This window comes from Hetaerina americana, unplaced genomic scaffold, assembly GCF_022747635.1.
Source record: "Hetaerina americana unplaced genomic scaffold, ioHetAmer1.1.p SCAF_4, whole genome shotgun sequence".
Classification (NCBI taxonomy): domain Eukaryota; kingdom Metazoa; phylum Arthropoda; class Insecta; order Odonata; family Calopterygidae; genus Hetaerina; species Hetaerina americana.
Window position 1 is genome coordinate 75907656 of NW_027286985.1, and position 20095 is coordinate 75927750.

General features: G+C 39.0%; 1 long non-coding RNA gene across 1 annotated transcript; it reads right to left on the minus strand.

Annotated features, from left to right (window-relative positions):
* Positions 1–1514: 1514 nt before the first annotated feature.
* On the minus strand, positions 1515–19848 carry LOC139692380 (uncharacterized). Its single transcript, XR_011701748.1, has 6 exons — positions 19695–19848; positions 8481–8734; positions 8079–8275; positions 6451–6605; positions 6221–6269; positions 1515–4595 (listed from the first exon to the last, which is right to left on the minus strand). It is a non-coding gene; the product is annotated as an uncharacterized lncRNA (long non-coding RNA).
* Positions 19849–20095: the final 247 nt, after the last annotated feature.

The window sequence follows — 20095 nt, forward strand, 5'->3', positions numbered from 1 at the left end:
CACGATATTCAACCCAAAGGCCTGTTGATTAGTGATGGCTGAGTTTACTTAATCCTAAGCCCAATAGCGTGTTGAATTCACACATCAGGGTAGGGGGGGTCAGTGCCTTTCCCTATGCTGGTTATGGTTTCCCAGAAAGATCGGGTACCAAAAAAAACAGCTTGCATGGAGCTGACCGTGCCTTAGAGGCATCACTTCTAATCAAACCGGGGCCCTCCTGTCAGCAGTCCAGCACTACTCCTGGACAACCACATCTCTCAATAATATGTTCATTTGATATCTTCCTTCACCATCATAGACAAACAAATTTTTGATGCCTATCACATTAGGGTCGGCACAACAAGTATCAGGACTGGTTCCAAAAATCAAAATTTATTGCAGTTATCATTACAATTACTTAATAATCTTCAAAATGCATTCCTCCTGCATTGATACACTTAGTTTGGCACATCTACCACTCGTCAAAAACCCACTGGAAGTTGTTTTCCGGAATACTGTTGAGAGCCTATGCCGTTGCCGCTTGAACCGCCTCGATGGAGTCAAACAGATATCCTTTGAGGTAATAATGTTGTCGAGAAAATTTTCATCCTCCTAGATGCAGTCCAAAATTTCTTGCAAAATTTCCACCCACAACAGTTTTTGTTCCTCGCTCAAGACTCAAAACCAGCTTCACGCACACTTTCCTCATCACAAGATCCTCTGTCACAATGGTGTGGACGGTTCCGACAAAGGCCAGTCTCCTCACTGATAAGGGCGATGGTTAAAGGCCTGTCAGAGTCCAAAACGTTTCTCACTTTGGCCACGTGAGCATCGGTTTGAGCAGTCTTCGACCTTCCGACCATCCCAGCCTTCCTTTAACATATTTGCCATGCTAAAACTCCTGTGTGGCTTGAGGTATCATCCTCATAAGCCTGTTAAATGAGTTCAAGGGTCTCCGACGCGGATTTCCCAAGTTGAACACAAAATTTCACAGCACAGCGTTGCTCGACGGAGTGCTCCATGCTGGCACGACGACACCACAAACAACCACGTCACAAAAATCCACCTCCTGTCTCACCGTATGCCCAGAGGCGACTGACTAAAGTGTGCCTAAGTGGTGGGGGACCCCTCTACTGTACCAACCGGTCGGACCCAAATCCACTGCTTTGTTGAGGCTACAGCAAACCGGTCACGATACTTATTGTATGGATCCTGTAGACCAGGCTGATTGATTTCATGTGCGATTTGTCAGTTAACCAGATCTTCCAGGGAATCCAGGGCTGGCTCAGAGCATGGAACTAGCCCTATTTTATTATCCTATTGTGTGAATTTCACACGTGGAACAAATAATGTTAATTTCAGTAATCTCTCTTATCAAACCAGCCTTCAAGTAGAATTGCTTTGTTTTGATTTCAGATCAATGAGGCAGTTTCTCACAAAAAGTACGAATTATAGAGTCTGACAGGAAAGAAACAGTTTTCAACCCCCTACAGGTCCACCCATCTGCATTTTAATTTTCCGTTACCTCTATCTACCATTTTTAAGACATTTACATCCTTCTGGTGGTATCATATGAGGAAGCAACCCAAGATTCACATGAAATAATCTGCGATATCCCTTGGCTGAAGCTCTTGTCACTGAACAATAGGGAAGGTCTCACCATATATGCCTGGATCTTGGTTCATCTCATGTTCTAGTCGGCCCCTGAATTTTCACTAAAAAATTCCACCTTTTACATAACTCTTGTGTAAGTAGTGTGTTGTAATTATTTGAATGTTCCCAAGTTCATTCCAGTGAAGTAATTTTACTCACAACTTATGAACTTTCATGAAATGCAAGTTCTTAACAAAGATGAGCACTTTCAACAACGGGTATCAAGTTCTAAACAATCATATATTTGGATTCATTCAATCAAAAGTGAGACCCATTTCTTTAAAAAATTCACCATCATTGTAACGAATACTGCCCATATGTGACCGCTGCAGCAATTGCTTGCTTTTACCATCATTCTCCTGCAACAATCAGGATTCGGAAGCAGCTGCAGGACCAGCCATAACCATGACATCCCTGTTACAAAGCTACAACAGCAATGAATTTCAAAATCAGACCTTGTTGAAGTGTAATCCTGATTGCAAATAATTTTTTGAATTACTACAAATACCCTAATGCCCAGGCAGGTCAACTATTTTTTTCATTAAAATTTTCATTTAATAGCCTATCTAGAGGAATTGTACAAGTATTCAGGGGATTAAGGTTGTCCAGAGAAATTATCTTCATGATTCCCAACAAGGACATTAGAAATTTAAATTCAAAACTTATCCGTCAAAAAGTAATCATCAAAATATATCATGATCATATTCCTTGCAGAAATCTAATTGATGCAACACCAAACACCACTAATCCATTGTCTACCACCACTGTTCTCTCGATAAATTGTGGTGATGAAGGGCTTAGAGAAGACAGGAATTGAAATAGAAGGGAGAAATGGAAGGAATGGAGAAAAATAACTGGTGATGGAGAAGGTGCCCCACCAACTGCATCTCATTTAGTCCCTCCAAAGTCCCGTGATAAGTCTTCCACCTTCCTTTCTTCCTTCTCTATTCAGCCTTATACCAAAATAACTTGGGTCATGCCCCTCAGTCCCTAAGTTTTTCAAATAAAACAACACTTCCAGGCTAAAATATTTAAGAATTCTTTTAGAGGTTTTATCCAAGGCGAGTATTGTTGGGAGTAACAAAGACCTCTTTTCCCTCTTAGAAGTTACAAAATTTCCAATTGGGATTGTCTACATGGGTTTCATCAAACATTTTAAATTATGATATTATTGAAACATTATGCTGATTGAAATCCAAATTGCTTAAAAACCATTATTTTTTGTGCATTTCAGCTGGCAATCCCACATAAAACCCTTGAAAGCCCCATTTGGGGTCACCATCCAAGGGCCATGAGAATCTGAGAATTAATGTCAATAGATAAGACTGATTTGTAACTCAATGATCCCTTGGGGTAGTAAGATTGAATAATTCTTTCAAACCAGATAAGTATAATAATTTTCACTCCAGGCAAGTCTGCATAAATGTCAGTAAAAGTGGAGTTTGTTAACATCAGTGAAATTTCAATACAAGTAAGCTATAATTAATCATTGCTTTCAATGCAGACATGCAGTTCCAGTAAAAATCACTTGAAAGACAACACATCTTGTTCATTATAGATTACCTTTCAGTGAGATTCTGCAGCTGGTGAACTGAATTTCTTGGACAATATGACCAAGAAAAATAAGGTGATGAAAAATAGGCAAGTACAGAGAAAAAGGCTAAGATTTGAAAGAAATATATGGAGAGAGGGGGCTGGGGCTGATACAAAGGTATGAAAATAGGTAACAGAGGGGTTTAAGGTGTTAATTTCAGTTACAGAGGGTTAAACAATGACTGGGAAATGATGAATTAGTTGTCTTGGGTTTTCCACTGCTTTGGTCTATGTCATCTGAAAGCAGTTTTACAATTGATCCAAATAATTTTATAATTAAAAACATCCCAGGAGCCATGGTGAAAGGTTAATGCAGCAAGTCTTACATTGTCCATTAATACAGAATTCAACTGTCACTTGCCATAACACAAAAGAGACATTGAAAAATCAAGCAATTCACCTTGTTGGTGATTGCATAATATGTGTGTAGTGGCCTTGGCTCAACATGTAATTTGGAGAGGCAAAATTAATGGCCATTGAGAGCTGATTCTAACAAACTCATCATAGATGTCACAGAAATCATATAAATAAGCCAAGTTTTTAAGAAAATTCAATTAGCCAAAACTAAGGATAACCAGACAAACCATCTTCACATCATTACTATGGGTCCATGAAGGCTATTGAATTTAATATATTCTCATTTTAACCTTTTTCTAAAAATAACTCACCCTAGCCAGCTCCTTTATTCCTTAGAACAAGAGACCCAACCATCCTTGAACTCATTGGAGGGAAACCACAATCCCTCAATCAATATAAGGTTCATTGTGCTTTTTAAATTACATTAAAAGACAAAAGACAGTACCACACCAGTGGTCAAACAAATTCATGCCAAGGGTCATAGAAAAATTTATTTCACTGAGCACAATGGATGACTTGCATCCAACCAGTTAAAGGGAAATATGAGATTGATTTGGAAAAGATTTTCTTACATTGAAAGATTCATTTGAGAAAGAAAATAAGAAAACTCAATCAAAATTTGAATAATAAAATGAAATGTTTTCAATTTATTGAAGAATAAATAGTCATCTTTGGCTTGAGGCATAGCACTAACTACCTATAACGCTCACTTCTTCTTGTAGAAGCACTGCAAAGATCTTTAAATCTAATATCTTCAAATTTTCACAGAAGGGATAAAATATGTAAGGATTTAAAATACCTTCTGTCACTACTTGCAGTGTGAATCTTGCTCTCTTCTCTATTCCCTCTTCTGCCTCAGCAGACCCCATGTGGTCAAGCACGCACCAGAGCATGGCTTCTTTCAGTTGAGAGCATATAAATGGTGACACCGAAGTTATGCTGATGATGAATAGGAGATGTGGCAGGCATCAAGAAACAGTTCCTTCCAAAGTGGAGTCCATTCTAGGCTTGGGCTAAGAGTGGAGATCCATCAATATTATTCCTAGATAGGAAGTTCAAATTTAGCAACGTACCACAATGAGAGGGGTGGTAGCATGGGAGAGTTTGTGATTAAAAACAATATCATTCAACCGCATGAAAGGTTTGGTGGTCACGGCAACGAAGAAAATATTCAACAATAAGTCCCTGAACTAGAAAAAATTGGTTAAAAAATCTTCCTATTTTTGGATCTGTGTGGTTGAAATTTATTATTATTACTTTTACTTTTACTGAACATGGGGTCAGAACTTGATGGCAGATGGTTAAATGAATTTGGTCAAGATAAAAATAAGACTAAATGAAGTAATAAAAGTAAGATTTTTGACATGGCAGGTATAATTAGAGAGTTTTGAATTCTTTTCTATAAATTGTTCAATATCGATAAGAAAGTAATTAACCATTAAAACTTCTTAATTTTAGAAACAACTACAAGCTGATTCCAATGTTTGCCAGTTACACTTTTTAATTACTATGAAATGCAACATTATGAAAACTCATCATTAATTTCAATTTACTCCCAGTCTATGATTTTTTCATTAAAATTATTTCCACAAAATCTTTCCCAAGATGACTACCAAATACATAAACAAGTACAATGAAGTACTGCACTTCTCCCACTTATATTTTGTGTTTGAATCAATATTTGTATTCCTGGAGTAGTAGGCACATTTGCTCACATGTGCTCACATGTACCTGAAGATGGCATGAAAATGCTTTATGCATAGTAACTACTGGATGATGGAATGGTACAAACCATGGTGCAAGCTATCACTCAGTACATACATTTGGTCTGAGAGAGTTCGGGTGAAAAAGAAGCTGCAAAATTTGCACAGATAGGCATAGGATGTAATACACCTCAGGCCTGGTACAAATATCTGAAATATTTCATTTTAAGCCTCATTGATCATTTAAAGAAAAGCAAACTTAAGGATCACAGAGTAGGTTCATCTCCATGACCAATATTGGAGGTATAAGTTCATGAATATTCTCATTTGTGCTTGAATAAATACCCTTGGATATCAATCTGGGAATGGGGATGGGAAGAGAACACCATTGTCAACATTAGTCTACTATAAGGGAAAGACAGCAAGGGGTCAAACAATTTGATGCTTGATTTGATGGATGGACTACTCCATTATAGCATATGGCACCCAAGTAGGGATCAAGGCATCTTAGAAAAGTCATGCCACCACTGTGATTCAAACCTAGGCCTTCAAGCATGGGAAGCCAATACATTAGCTGCTGCATCAACCTGATCTCCTTCATTGAAGTCATGTTATTTGGCCAGTAACTAGGAATGCAAAAACATTCTAAAAAATTTGATATTTGATGCAACGATTTTTAAAAGTTACAAATTTTTTACCAGGTCATAATTACATGGCATCAGTTTTCAATAACATATATAACACGACTATGAGCAATTATCTTCACTTAGAACAAATTTTAACTTAAGCACATGACAAGAGATGAGAATGAGCAACTTATCTGCCTGAATATTTCCTTGCAAAGTAACTGCTCCAAACATTTGATATACATATTACATTACTATCCTAATAGAATGATGCAACGTGGTAGTCTAGAAAACCAAAATTTTGCATACCGTTAAGTGGTCCCCAGAATGAAATCCTGGTCAATATATTGGGAGAAATCTGAAATTAAAATAGGAATATTAAGTGATATTCATATATTGAGGAAAACGATATCATAGGACAGAGATATGATAGTTCATCTTGAGCTGTACAATCATAGTCATCTATCAAAAAATCCTTTCAGATCAATTACTAAGTTATAAATCAACATCAAGAGTTGGTGAAACTCATTCAAGCTTACCTTGAATATGACGAGCAGCATCCAGTAATCCTATAGACCCACTGGAGCAGCTCAATCTTCTCTCACTCCGACATTAACACCTCATCCTCCCTCCACAGCCATAAACAGAATGCTTCCAGAGAGCTCCACTCATGCCCCACTCGAGAGAAGGAAGGCTGCCAGGAAGAAAAGAAAGCAATGTAAGCTAAAAGACTAGATGGAGGAATACACGGAATGAAGAGCTAGAAGATACAAGCACAGGAAGTGACGGAGATTGAGCAAGTGTAATAAGAGATTATGACTCCAGCCTGCGACAGACAGTGATGTGAGGGAGGAGGGTTAGGACAAAAGAGGGGAAGAAAAGAATGAAAGAGGGGAAAAACTTGTCCACTACTGGACAAGTGCATGGATGAGTGCATCGGCCAGGTCATCTGGCCGATGCACTCATCGGCCAGATGACCTGGCCGATGAGTGCATCAAATGGTAAAATGAGTGAAGGAAGAGGGGGGGATAAATTTGTTGGGATGGAGGTCCTCTCATGTTGAAAGATCTGATGCCTTCGCACGTGGGAGGGGAAATAAGTGAAGGGGTGGGAGTGATTTCATTGAGCACGGGTGCATTTGACCATGGCAAACACAGCAACTGTATGTGGTTCAAGCTGAGTCCCAAGTTAGTAGGCTGCCCTGCCAAACGGAGTGATTTTGGGCTGCTATACTTGAAAGATATGGATATTATTTATAATTAAGACAGACATGGCAAATATATATTATTACAAGGAATGGTAAGAAAATTTAAATTATTTGAATAAGGGCCTATATGGTTGAAGATAACTTTGTACAACATGCACACAGATGATCCCCAGAACACTTCCATACGATTCCCCTGGAGAAAAAAGTAGAATGACTCATGAAATTTATTACCTCTAAAGACTAATGCAGGAACCAAACAGTGTACAACCAAGTGTGCAGTTTAGAACAGAGATTATTAAAATCAATATTTCACACACCAGTTTATTAAACATGTAGACCTAAAACCTTAATATTGAATGTATAAATAATCATTTCTTGTTGAGATTGAAATTAATATCCTGTTGCATGGTTAAATGCAATGACCTGTGTCTTTTTGCAAAACTAGTATACAAGTATGCTGAGACTTTGATAGATTCACCTAAGAAGAAAGTGTTAAAAATTGACTTAGTTGAGTACCTTTAGTGATTTGATTTTTCTATTGACACTTTGTCAAAATGAATTTTCTAATGAGGAGCTAGGCAAAAATGAACATATTAATAATTAACCCATCTCGCAAAAGGTGATTCTTATTGAAATGATTTTTCAATGCAAAGAAAAGACGAAATAATGATAACAGCAACTTTAACATGACGCTTTCAACATTATTTAGATAAATTCCAATTTTCATTAGCTCTCATAATGATTTATTTATCTCCTATAGATATTGATCAAGTTCTTGACATAGCATTTATTGTGGGTAAATATAGTTTTATTAAATTAAGGGGTGGAATTAAAGGTAATTTTGATTTTACGGAAATTATTTTAATTTGGTTTGACTTAACTCGTTTAAAAATATATTACAAAAACTAAGTAGGGGGTGTGATAGGGTAGGCCAACGGGTAGCGTGGTTGGTTTTATTACCCTGGGAGCTTGATTTCAAGTGAGGCCTCTTGAAACCTCCTGCCCTTCATCCATGCTGTGGGATTTTTCAGGGGCCAGATCTTCCTGGAAAACTACAAAGTGGAACAAGAAAAGGAACTGGCCCCCTTTATTATCCTGTTGATCAGTGAATGTCCCATAAAATTCAGCTTTACTAGATGTGGTATATCAAAGCCAACCTATGAGTATAATAATGTTTTTGGATAAAATACTAACATCCCAGTCAGCGTAAGCTTAGTATGTACTATGGTTTCACCCAAATCCATAATACTTAAATTCAAACTTGAAAACAATTTCAAAATCAAACCAACCAAATGATTAAACAAGAGTAACCACATTTATCACCACAAGATTGATTTATATAAATATGAGACTGTAGCTTACCTCACAAAGGCCTAAGGCATCTGGGATTAAAAAGTTTGATGGAATGCCTCACACCCGCTTGCAAAGGTGTTCGGAAAATTAGGGCATTGGAGATGAGGCAGTTTATTTCCTTGGGCTGCCTGTGGTTTACATGTTGAGCACCCTCAAAATAATACAACTTCGGTGAACCCAGGAATTTTCCAAAGTCACCAGGAATCAGGCCTGGCCCTTCACAGTTAAAACTGCATTATTTAATCTCTTGGCTACCACACCTCCTAGAAGAAATAATTGCATGGTAAAGATTATGTTAATTTAATAATAAAATATGAAAAAAATATATTTTAAATACATAATAAGGTATAAACAATTCTGCATCATCGAGATGGTTACAAATTGGGCTTCTTTGGCTAGTTTTTGGATTGTTTTTCCAAGGATGTGACGCTTTCAACATGGGCTACTCTACTCTAAAAATGCTAATATGAATCAGTAATTGCACCTTAGGTTTCATAAAACTGATAAATATCCTAGGCATGTTAATACAATAAATCTACATAAATTCACTTGATTTGAAAGGTACTTCATATTTAAGAAGTGGTCTCTCAAGATCTTTTGAAACCACGAGAAATTGGTGCTATATCATATAAGTTTTTGTTGTGGATTGATTTTTTAACTAGGTAAAATATTTCACAATAAAAGGTAACACAGTTTTGACTAATATTAGTAAATAATAAAACTAACCTTTAAATGATATCGGAGTTCACCCGCAAATAAAAGTTTAAAGTTATTATTGGAAAGGCACTAAAATGTCTCCACTTCCCTTCTCAGCCTGCCAGCAAGAGAAAGTACATTTCAATATAATTATGTGGGTTGACTACATACGTACCAACATGCAACCGTCAATAATGAAAAAAGTGGCCCAAAGTTTTAGATAATCGAAACCTGGAAATTGGATACTTGATACAAAGAACACGTTTATGAAGACGCCTAACAAACCACTGAATGTTTGCATGTCGGCTTGAATGAAATCGCCACTCACCAATAATATAGAGCAACCCGCGATTTGGTTCCACGAACTCCAGGATAGCGATGAGCCCATCAACTTCGCCCGCCCGGCCCATCCCGGCTCTCAAGGAGAACTGACGAGACCAATTACCCGTCGGCAAGTAAAGGGGGGTTTTGGGGGGAAAGGCGAGGGAGGCTAGGGGGGAGACTTCGCGCAAGAGAGAGTGAAATCGAATTGGGGCGATGGAAAAGGAGGCGGAGGGAATAGTTAGCCCATTTCAATTCCGAATGTGCGCATTTCGCGTATCTTCGCAGGGCTTTGCACTGGAGCGAACTGGAGTCCTGCAGCTCCCTTCCTCGCTGAAAGCTTGAATGCCGAGTGCACATACACCTGCCTCCAAGACCACCAGCCAACGATGCAATAGCGTACACCCCTCCAGAAATGCGCGCGCGTCATTAAACGAGCCATCGTGTGACCATTCAGTGAATCCAGACTTGGGTTTCATTATCACTCCATGACTATACAAATACATGCCGTAACACACGTGTAAGGACACGAGCCCAATAAAGATGCTAATGACTTGCGACCTGGAAAATGATTCGTAAGTTCCAATTAAATTGGCGATCAATTGCTGTAAGGAATATTTCACCAGGAACTCGGTAAAATACGTAAATGTTTTGGCAACTACTATTCCTCAGTGGGTAGTATGAACCTTAATATTTCCTTAGTTTTCTTTGAGTTTATTACATAAAGTCATGGCACCTTGTACATTAAGGGGAGGGTGGTTTGGAAGGAGTGTCAGAGGAGAGGGGGAGGGAGGGTTGAGGGACAGGTGTAGCAGCATTGCCAATACCGCCTCGGAAGTGCGATGAGTCAACTGCGTTCCAACCGACGGATTGTACAGTGCACTGGGGTATCCTTGGGTAGCATTCAATTCCTCTTTCACGGCGACCCTATCATCTCTTTAGTTGGTCTCAATCCCCCTACCCGCATGAGGGTAGGGGGATTGAGAATTCTTACACAGTGTTCCTGCCTTTCATAAGAGGCGACTAAAAAGGCGGGGAGGTATACCCGAAAACCAACCCCTAGTAAGAAAGGGATACTTCCAAACAGTCTAAAAGATACTGTCTGCGTACGGCCATACCATACGGCCTGCGATCCATATGGGTGTTTGCCGCGCCTGGAGACGCGTAAGTGAGAGAAAGGGGTCCCGGAGATTGAGCGCTCTGGTTCCCAACCCGGTTTTGGTGATCCGGTATGGACCAGGGAGTAATATTCCTCTTCGGCCCTGGATTTCGTGAAAACGGGTGTCCGAGGCCTATCCACTCCCAGTCAATTGGATTTCGTCACGTTAATATATTTTGAAAGAAGATTAGAAGTGGGAACTCTTTTTTCCGTAATTCTTTCACTTGGTCCTCCAAAGTCATATCTTCAAAATCCGGGCATAACGTTTCTGAACATTCCAATACATGATACAAATAACCGAATGAAAAAAAATCAGAATCCACAGTGTAGTATACCAGTACAAGTGAGAGACTACTGGTCTGAATGTGAGAGCATAGAGACCATTATGCTCTCACATGCCCTCTTTCCGCCGAATAGAATATATGGAAACAATTAAGACACTTCATTATCCATTGTTAATCAAAATTCAGATCGACTAGAGTTCAGCGTGAGACTTCTTGTCGTTAAAAAGCGGGAAAGTTGAGCTCAGAACATTGCTAGTCATTTCAGGTGAAAATTGAACTTAAAACTAGGCGAAGATTATGTCTCGGTGCCATAACACAGTGAATCTGCGAACAATATTTAGGTTGACCCGAGGGCTTTTCAGAGGACCGCATTTTTATGGTTGCCATTTCCATCGGAATTCACCAGGAATTTGGCCATTGGAGCCATTCCCTTATGGTGAGAGGTTCAATTAGGCATTTTAGGGTCATTTCCATGTTTAGTTATGCCGGTATATTTAATCCAAAAATCTAAGGTGGGCGAAGAGAGGGGTTTGTTGGGAGCAATCCTATGGAGGCAGGAAAAGTGGATGAAGGGGGTATTGACCGGCAGTGGGATGTTGAAGACTGTGATAGAGGGTAGAATGTTGGGCAAAAGAGGAAAGGGAAGGAACAGGATAGGGATGTTGGACGGGATGAAGGGAGGAAGAAAGTACTCGGAGATGAAGAGGGACCTGCTATAGAGTAGGATGATGGATTTTGTGTTTTGTTAGGAGTAATAAAATATTTGTTTGGTAGTTGTGTCCATCCAAAAACCTACCTTAACCGGTAGATTACCTTAAAAAAATATGTATAAAATCTTTACTTCCTCGAAGACACTGTACTGTTTTCTTAGCTAGAGTTGATTGATAACATTTGGTAATTACCTTAATTTATTAATTACTATTTTTATTTTAAAAAATCATTTAATTTAATTTGCTTTATAGTGATAAGGTTACCACCTCTCGAGTATCCCTACAGGGTAATCACCTTTGAATTCATCGCGGAGGTCTAAATTTATTCTTCGGTGGAGGTCATATTTTGTTCATCATTAAAGTCGTGATTTTTTACCTAAGAGGCGCCCAGCCATCTCGAAGACTGTCGCCGCATACGTTTCAGCCTGGGAGCAAGAATTACGTAAACCTGAATGCTAGTATTGACGAAGAAATGGTACTGCGGTCGGGCAATATTATTCTCATCCCTTATCGTTCGTTGAAAAAATTTCATCTTAAATCCATCTACTCCACACTTGATCTCTCTAATTTTATTGACATGATCTCTCCTACCGTAGTACGATGGTGGTAATAATACATTTCCACATCACTGCTAAAGAGACGTCTTTCGAATTAATGCAAGAGATTTAATCTTTAATGTAACCTTTGCTCTGTGGTGATTCCCAGGCTAGCTGCTCTAATATTTTCAATACGCCACTAAGTTTATCATGACAACGTTTTACATACCTAGCACCTCAACCCTGCACGCGATCCAATTCGGCAACTAATTCAGCCTCCTGAGGATCCCATGTACTTGCAGCATAATCGAAATGAGGCCGAAACCCCGAAAAATAACATTTCTCTTTGACCTTTCCGTCACATTCACCTAGTACTCATCTAATAAATCCTAATTTTTTGTTAGCTTGTCCACATATTCCCCATATGTGTTTCACGGAGGAGAGGTCTTGAGTGTGGGTAACGCCTAGGTATTTAATCGAGTCTACGCATTCCATTTCTGTGATTTATGACTACGCACTTGCGAGGTGAGATGGAAGGATAGCGGGGATTACTGGAGTGATGGTTATAGAATAATTTACAGCGGAGGGGACGAGAGCCGACGAGGGGTTGCCATAATAATGAATAAAAATTTAGTAAGGATCGTAGTCAACAAAGAGCAAGCAACGGATAGAATTTTACCCAGGTAAATTAAAAGCAGAACCGACGAACTCGGTCATTGTTCATGTATGCATGTCACCAAGCAATCATAAAGAGGGAGAAGTCGATAGGGCATACGATAAATTAGAGGATATAATCGCGGATGCTCCTGGAGGAAAGCATTTTATAGTGATGGTGGATCAGGATGCAACAGCAGGCGAAGGAAAAGATGGGTATGAGGTAAGAGAAATAAAACCATTTGAAATAACTCCAATATCACTAAATTTAAACTTCAAAGCCTCTGCATTACTCACTTGTTTGACTCGTTATGACATGAATGGAACATGAAAAGAGAATGATTAATGGCTCGGGTTACCATTGATCGCAAATAACATATCAGAGCAGCACATTACTAATTTTAAATTCATGCAGATATTGTCAATATCAATTTAGAAGTACCTCTAGTTCAACAGGCTAGCCATCATTAGTCACCTGTCGTGGGAGAGGGGGGTCGGTGGCTTGAATGATTTTCTTAAATAGCTAGTGGACTTATTTTTGTTAGTTAAGCAGGTCAGTGACTTCAATTTGCATAATAAAGTAGCCTTTTTTGAGCCTAAGGAAATTTTTGGTGTGTTATGTCTGGTGACGTGTAGTAGGCCCTGGATCGTAAATTAGGCAATGAGCATGGGGTGAGCGATTGCCTGCAGATAGAGTTAGTTGTGATTAGTGTTTATGCCAAATTGCAAGATAAAAAAATGATCTAGTTTAGGAGATATTGTTACGCACCTTATTATTTTTGTTGTGAAACATTCTCGATACGACAACGCCTGCTCTCGGCGTTTCATTCGGCAACGCCTCGATATGTAACTCTGTGGCAAATTATTGGCCAGGAAAAGACGGGAATTCACAGGAAGCAAAGAAAGTTGATAGAAGGCGTTTCCAGTGGCGATGGATTGTTGAAGACTGTGATTAAATGAGATGATATATTAAGAAAGAATTTTCTACCCCTATTCCGAACCCTTGATTTCAATCAGAAAAATCTGCACATAATGTCTAGGCTAACAGCGCGATTTGGTCATTTAAAACTGCTATCGCATCTGAAGTAGAATCGGATGGCCTGTAAAATAAGTATAGGTGTATTTGTTCTTGTTATTCCTCTCTATTGTACACCAAATTCATCAAATATTTGCGCAAAGCTTGAAAATAAAATTGGAATGTAGAAAATCCTTTGCAAAAACGTTTATTTGAAGTACATTATTATATGGATGCGAAACTTGGGCATTGGGAAAGAGAGAAAAGACTCGATTGGAAGCAAGCGAAATGTGGATTTGGAGAAGAAGAACAAGATGGATGGACAACCAAAGCAACATAGAAGTGTTGAGAGAAATTAAAGAGGTAAGGAATTCAATGAGAGAGATCGAGGAAAAGAAAATGAAATTTGTTGGACTACTTCTCAGACGTAGCAACTTCCTGGGAAATATAATACGTGTTTAGGGGCAAATAATATTGGAAAAAAAGAAAGGAAGTCCAAGAAAGAAATTTATAAATGATACAAAAAATACTATGAGAGTGTCAACCTTCAATGAACTGAAAAGAACGGCAATGGAGAGAAACCAATGGCTGCAACGACAAGGGTCCGCCTTTAAGAGAGGATGATGATGAGCTTTTACAGTGTTCTTTAATGGCAATTAATACTCCGGTTCTATTATTCCTGTCTCGTCCGTATATGTACACTGTAACCTAAAAGGAAAACTTCACCGCCATTAACATCCTCCGCCAGCTATCCGTTCCCAAACCAATGTCCGCCTATAAACATCGGAATGTATGTTCGACCTCGGCTACTTTGTTTTTAAAACGACAAAAGTTTAGTATTATTATGTTGATTCGTTTCTCGACATATGCTTCCTTTATTTTTGATTTAACTTGTTTACCACGAGTGCAGCGAGGGGTTTCACTTACGTGAGGTACTGTACTGATTGCTGCGTCTGTTTTCTCGTGTTGGTTTTGTTTTCCATGTATTTTCTCGTTGATATTGTTATAGAATTCATTAGCAGCAGTAGAATTAAATCTGAGAATCAATTAATTTGCAAACTTATTGGAATATCTTTCCGAATTGATACGCTGTGGTGACTGTATTAGCGATCCACTAAATGACCTACCCATTGACCTACTCTCAATCAAAAAAGGCCTTCAGTGGTCGAGTATCCTATCCGCTACCTTACTCGAAGTACGCAAGGGATGTCGAAGTTTGCCATTGAAGGCAAAATGTTAGTTAAACGGGGAATAGTGAAGAAGGAAATATGTCCTTCTACCAGAATACTTTCCTTAACTAGAGACCAATATCTCAAGTTTTAACTCATAAAGTCAGTTTTTAAACCCCCTATCCAAGACACTGGATGTATTATTATAAGATAATCTACCGGTTAAGGTAGGTTTTTAGATGGACACAACTACCAAACAAGCATTTTGTGACTCCTAACAAAACACAATCCAGCAACCTACTTTACTTCATCTCTGAGTACTTCCCTTCATCCCGTCCAACATCCCTATCCTGTTCCTGCCCTTTCCTCGTTGCCTGAAATTCTCCCCTCTATCACAGCCTTCAACATCTTACTGCCGGTCAATACGCCCTTAATCCACTTTTCCTGGCTCCATAGGATTTCTCCCAACTCTCCCAACAATCCCCTCTCTTCGCCCACCACACCAAGTACTTCCTCATTTGTTTTCTTCTCTGTCCATTTCACCTTCTCCATTCTTCTCCACACCCACATTTCAAAAGCCTCCGATCTACGTCTATCCTCCTGCTTCAATGAACACGTTTCCGCACCGTACATAGCTATGCTCCATATCAAAGCTTTTACGAGTCTTTTCTTAACACTCTTACTCCACGTCCCTCTCACCAACTCCCTCCTCCTTGTGAAAGCCTCTTTGCCTAGCGCAATTCTTCTCCTTACGTCCCTACTACTTTGACCGTGTTGGTCCAAAACACTACCGAGATACGTAAACTGTTCTACCTGCTCTAGTTTTTGCCCTCCTGTTTTAATGTTAAGCTTGGCCTTTTTCTTTCTAGAAAATCGCATAACCTTTGTTTTATTAATATTGATTCTCATCCCGTACCTGTCGCACTGAATTTCCAATTCACTCAGCAATGCTTGCAGCCCCTTGGCTGACTGACAAACTAAAGCTTGGTCATCAGCAAACCTAACTGATTTTACGAATTCCCCGCCCACTTTCATTCCTACCTCCAGTTCTTCCCATGCCTCTTTGATCATTTCCTCTGCATACAGGTTGAACAGCAACGGTGATAATGGGCAACCCTGCCTTACACCCCTTCCTAGCATTGCCCATCCTGACTCCCCGTTTCCCACCCGCACCTGAGCAGTCTGAGACATGTACAGGTTGCGGATCAGCCTCCTTTCCCTCCAATCTATTCCTATTTTCTGCAATATACTCATTATTTTTTCCCAATTCACTCTATCAAACGCTTTTTCGAAATCTACTAAACACACAAATACGTCCTGATTGTATTCTACATTCCTCTCGATTAGTAATCCCATTAGTCCTCACATGATGTAGCCTTTACCTTTTTCGAAAATTGGAACTAACACTGAACTCACAAAGTCTTCCGGCCAGATTCCTTCCTCATAGATACTACAAATCAGTCCATATAGCCTCTTCCTCGCACACTTTTCCAAACCTTTTAATAGTTCCGCAGGAATGTTATCCACCCCCACGGCCTTATTTAGTTTCATCTCCCTGAATTCCCTTTGTATCTCATCGTCGAGTATGCCTGGGCCTAAACTATCGTCCTCTACGTCATGTTCCTTTTCTATGTCTAACTTAGTTGGTTTCAGTGCTTTACTAAAGTTCTTCTATATATTCCTTCCATCTCTCTTGGATCTTTCCTGCGTCAACTATTATCTTACCCGCTTAATCTCTAACTCTTATCATAGATCTTACTTTCTTACTTCCCGACAGTGATTTAACCTTGCTATAGAGCGCACCAATTTCCCCCTTCCTCTGCAAACTTTACATATCCTCACTCTGCGTTTTCCACCATACTTACTAGATATATGTGTGTATCATAAAATCTGCAAGAAGTTCTGTTTCATTTCACGAAATAAGCACAACTATAATTCTAAACAAAAGGGCGCTAAATGCAATTTTAATCAAAACCGTACAATCTTGAGTTATACAAATACAGGTATAATCAGGACAGCTTATATGGTAAACACTAACAGAGATACTGAATAACTGATCGAAGCACTTTCCACTTGATATTTTATTTTTACTATACGACCGGGTTTCGATGTATTACATCATCATCAGTGCTTCGATCAGTTATTCATTATGTTCGACTTCCACCACATCACGCCTGAAGCTACTCAGTTTGCACTAACAGAGATCATTTCAATAATATCGGGCTCAACTTTGTGAACATACATTTTAAGGAATGAGATAAACTGTAAATGTCGTAACGAGTTTATTAACACGGTCTTACCGGTGCATCACTTAGATGACATAGGTACCTGAAGATGCCGCCTATGTGATGAAACTGGCAGCACCGTGTTAATAAATCTCTCATGGATTTTACAAAGTTTATCGCATTTCTCACTTACAGAGATTCTAATAAGAAAATAGCAATGTTTAAGTGATAAAAATAATATTTTTGATCATAAATATTAAGAAATTGGTAGTTAGAATTGGTGGTTGTTTTAAGTTATTGCAAAAATTAAATTTAAATTTTGATTACGGATTTCGGTAAATTAGGCATAATTCCATGCTCCCACACAGTTTAAGTGTGTGGTTTGAATTTTCAATAGATCAAATTTAGACCGATAAAATTTTATTTCCAGGCCATAAATATAAAACTGGTATTTGATTTAAATTATCGGATGTTATATGTTGACTAAACGCATATGTTTCCTTTTTTTGACATATTTTTGCATCATGGTGAAAAAATTAGTAAAAGGTAATTTTTGGCAGCATACTACCACAATGTCTTGGGCGGATCCATAGGCAATGTTCAAGTCCTCCGCTATTTCTCTGATGGTTAATTTGCGGTTATTGACCAACATTTCTTTTACTTTATCAATTTTTTCACCGACTTTCGATGTCGATGGTCTGCCACTGCGTTCATCATCTTCGATTGACTCACGACCACTTCTGAACCGCTCGTGCCACTGGTAAACGACCGTTTTTTTTAGAGAATCGTTGCCGAAACACTTTTCCAACATTTCCAACGTCCGTGCGCCACTAAATCCGTTTTTTACGCAAAATTTAATACAAGTTCGTTGTTGCAAATTTAAATCCATTTCTGCAATTGTAAAAAATTGCCAACACACACGGAGATAGATGTACTCTTGGCTACGTAACTTTTGCAAATGTCAAGTTATGACACTAAGATTTAAAGGGAATATCAACAACAGATGTACCAATTTAACAAAAAAAACATAACTCAAATCGGAACGATGGGAGCGCCACACGGTGGTTATTCCGGGAACTTTTTGATCAAGGTAGTATTCTCCAATGGAAACATTATAATTTAAAATTTTAGCGTTTTTTTCGTTATCTTTTTGCAAATTAGTTTCTGTTTGAATCAAATTATAATTCGGAAAATATTCAGGATAAAATCTGAATATTTCTCATAGAAACACGATTAAAGGTGATAGAATCTGGGATTAAGTGAAATCTGAATACGTATTTACGGACTTTTGGAGCCCTTTCGTATCTAAATGTTACCTTTGTGAATTGCGTCGCCTTGTTTCACTCACTAGATATTCGGAATTATTTCCTTTCAGGAGTCCTGGGATCATACTCATGAGGGCGACGCCTACTTGGCGGAAGTGGGTTGCCTGGTTACATCTAAATTAGACCCTATAGCCCACCGTCAAAGTATGAAGAAGAGTTGATGCATCAGATATGGACAATCCTCATGGATTTTGGATGTGTGGGAACTGTTCAAGAAAGACAACAAAACAACTTGTCTTATTAGGCAATGAAAAGTTTATTGCTTCAAATTCTTGAGCAAAGGACTATTACGACTCGTACCACTACCAGGAAGATGATGCAAATAAAATAGAAACTTACTATCCCTAAAAAAAAAGATCTAGCATGTTAATGTGCCTCTGGTCTGACCGAGAATTTTAGAACTTTTTTCGTTCACTTCTTAAATATAAAATAATTTAAAAGTTATGCGTCACGCTAAAGCATATAGAAATGATATTACACAAACAATATGGTAAATCAAGATAGATGTTAATACATGATAGTCATAGTATGATATACATGGCTTCAACTCCACTAAAGGAAGTTATAATTCATTTCTTTGAAATAAATCGACAGTATGTAATCATGAATAATAACTGTGACCTTAATGTATTTTCAAATGATCTAATATGCATGACTATGGCCAGGAAAGGTCAAATTACTAAATTAGCAGTCCTTCATAACCTCTGCAGGAAATTTTTCTCTATTCAAATGAATGTTCATTGCACTTTTGGGGCTCACTTCGTGTAATTGTAACTTGTACCTGATACGCAAGTTAGTGAAACGCGTTGTGCCTGAAAATAAAGTCTGTGGAAAATTACAAACTCCATCAATATGGACATCAAATGAATGTTTCTTGTGATTATAAAAATAAGAGAATGTGTTAAATGCGCTAACATTAACGAAAAATTATGCAGCACGTTTCTCCGAAAGTACATCTTTGAATCATCTCAGTCAATACAGCTCAGTCAGCTAAGAGGCGCTATATTGAAATTTTCAGAATGTTTGTAATAATATTTGAGCAAGTATAAACCGAATATTGACCTGGAATGGAAAAAATAAAAATGCTGACACATTCGAAAGCATGCAATAGGCTTTAAAGTGTACCTACCTATTGAGAAAAAGGTGGCACCTATATCGACTACTCGGGGTGGGAGAGGTCGTAGTCCCCAAGACCCTGAGGGGGGTGCTCACGCGTTGGGAGGTTCGTCGAAGGGCCCTTGCTCCTGTTCCCTCAGGAGATCATCCAGGACCGCCCTGCCGTCCTCATCCGTGGCGCCGTGCACCCTCCACGTGGCGTCCTCCCCCACCGCCCGCCTCGCCACGTCGTAGTACCCGCAGAACGCCCCGCGGTCGCCGTCGATCAGCGCCCTCTGGAACGCATTCCCCCAGATGTGGTGGCGGCGGAGCAATATCCAGAGCACTTGCTTCCCAGACAGCCTCTCGGAGAGCGCAGCGAAGAAGTACGGTATGAGGAACGCTCTCGTCTTCCGCTCCCCCATCGCAAACCCC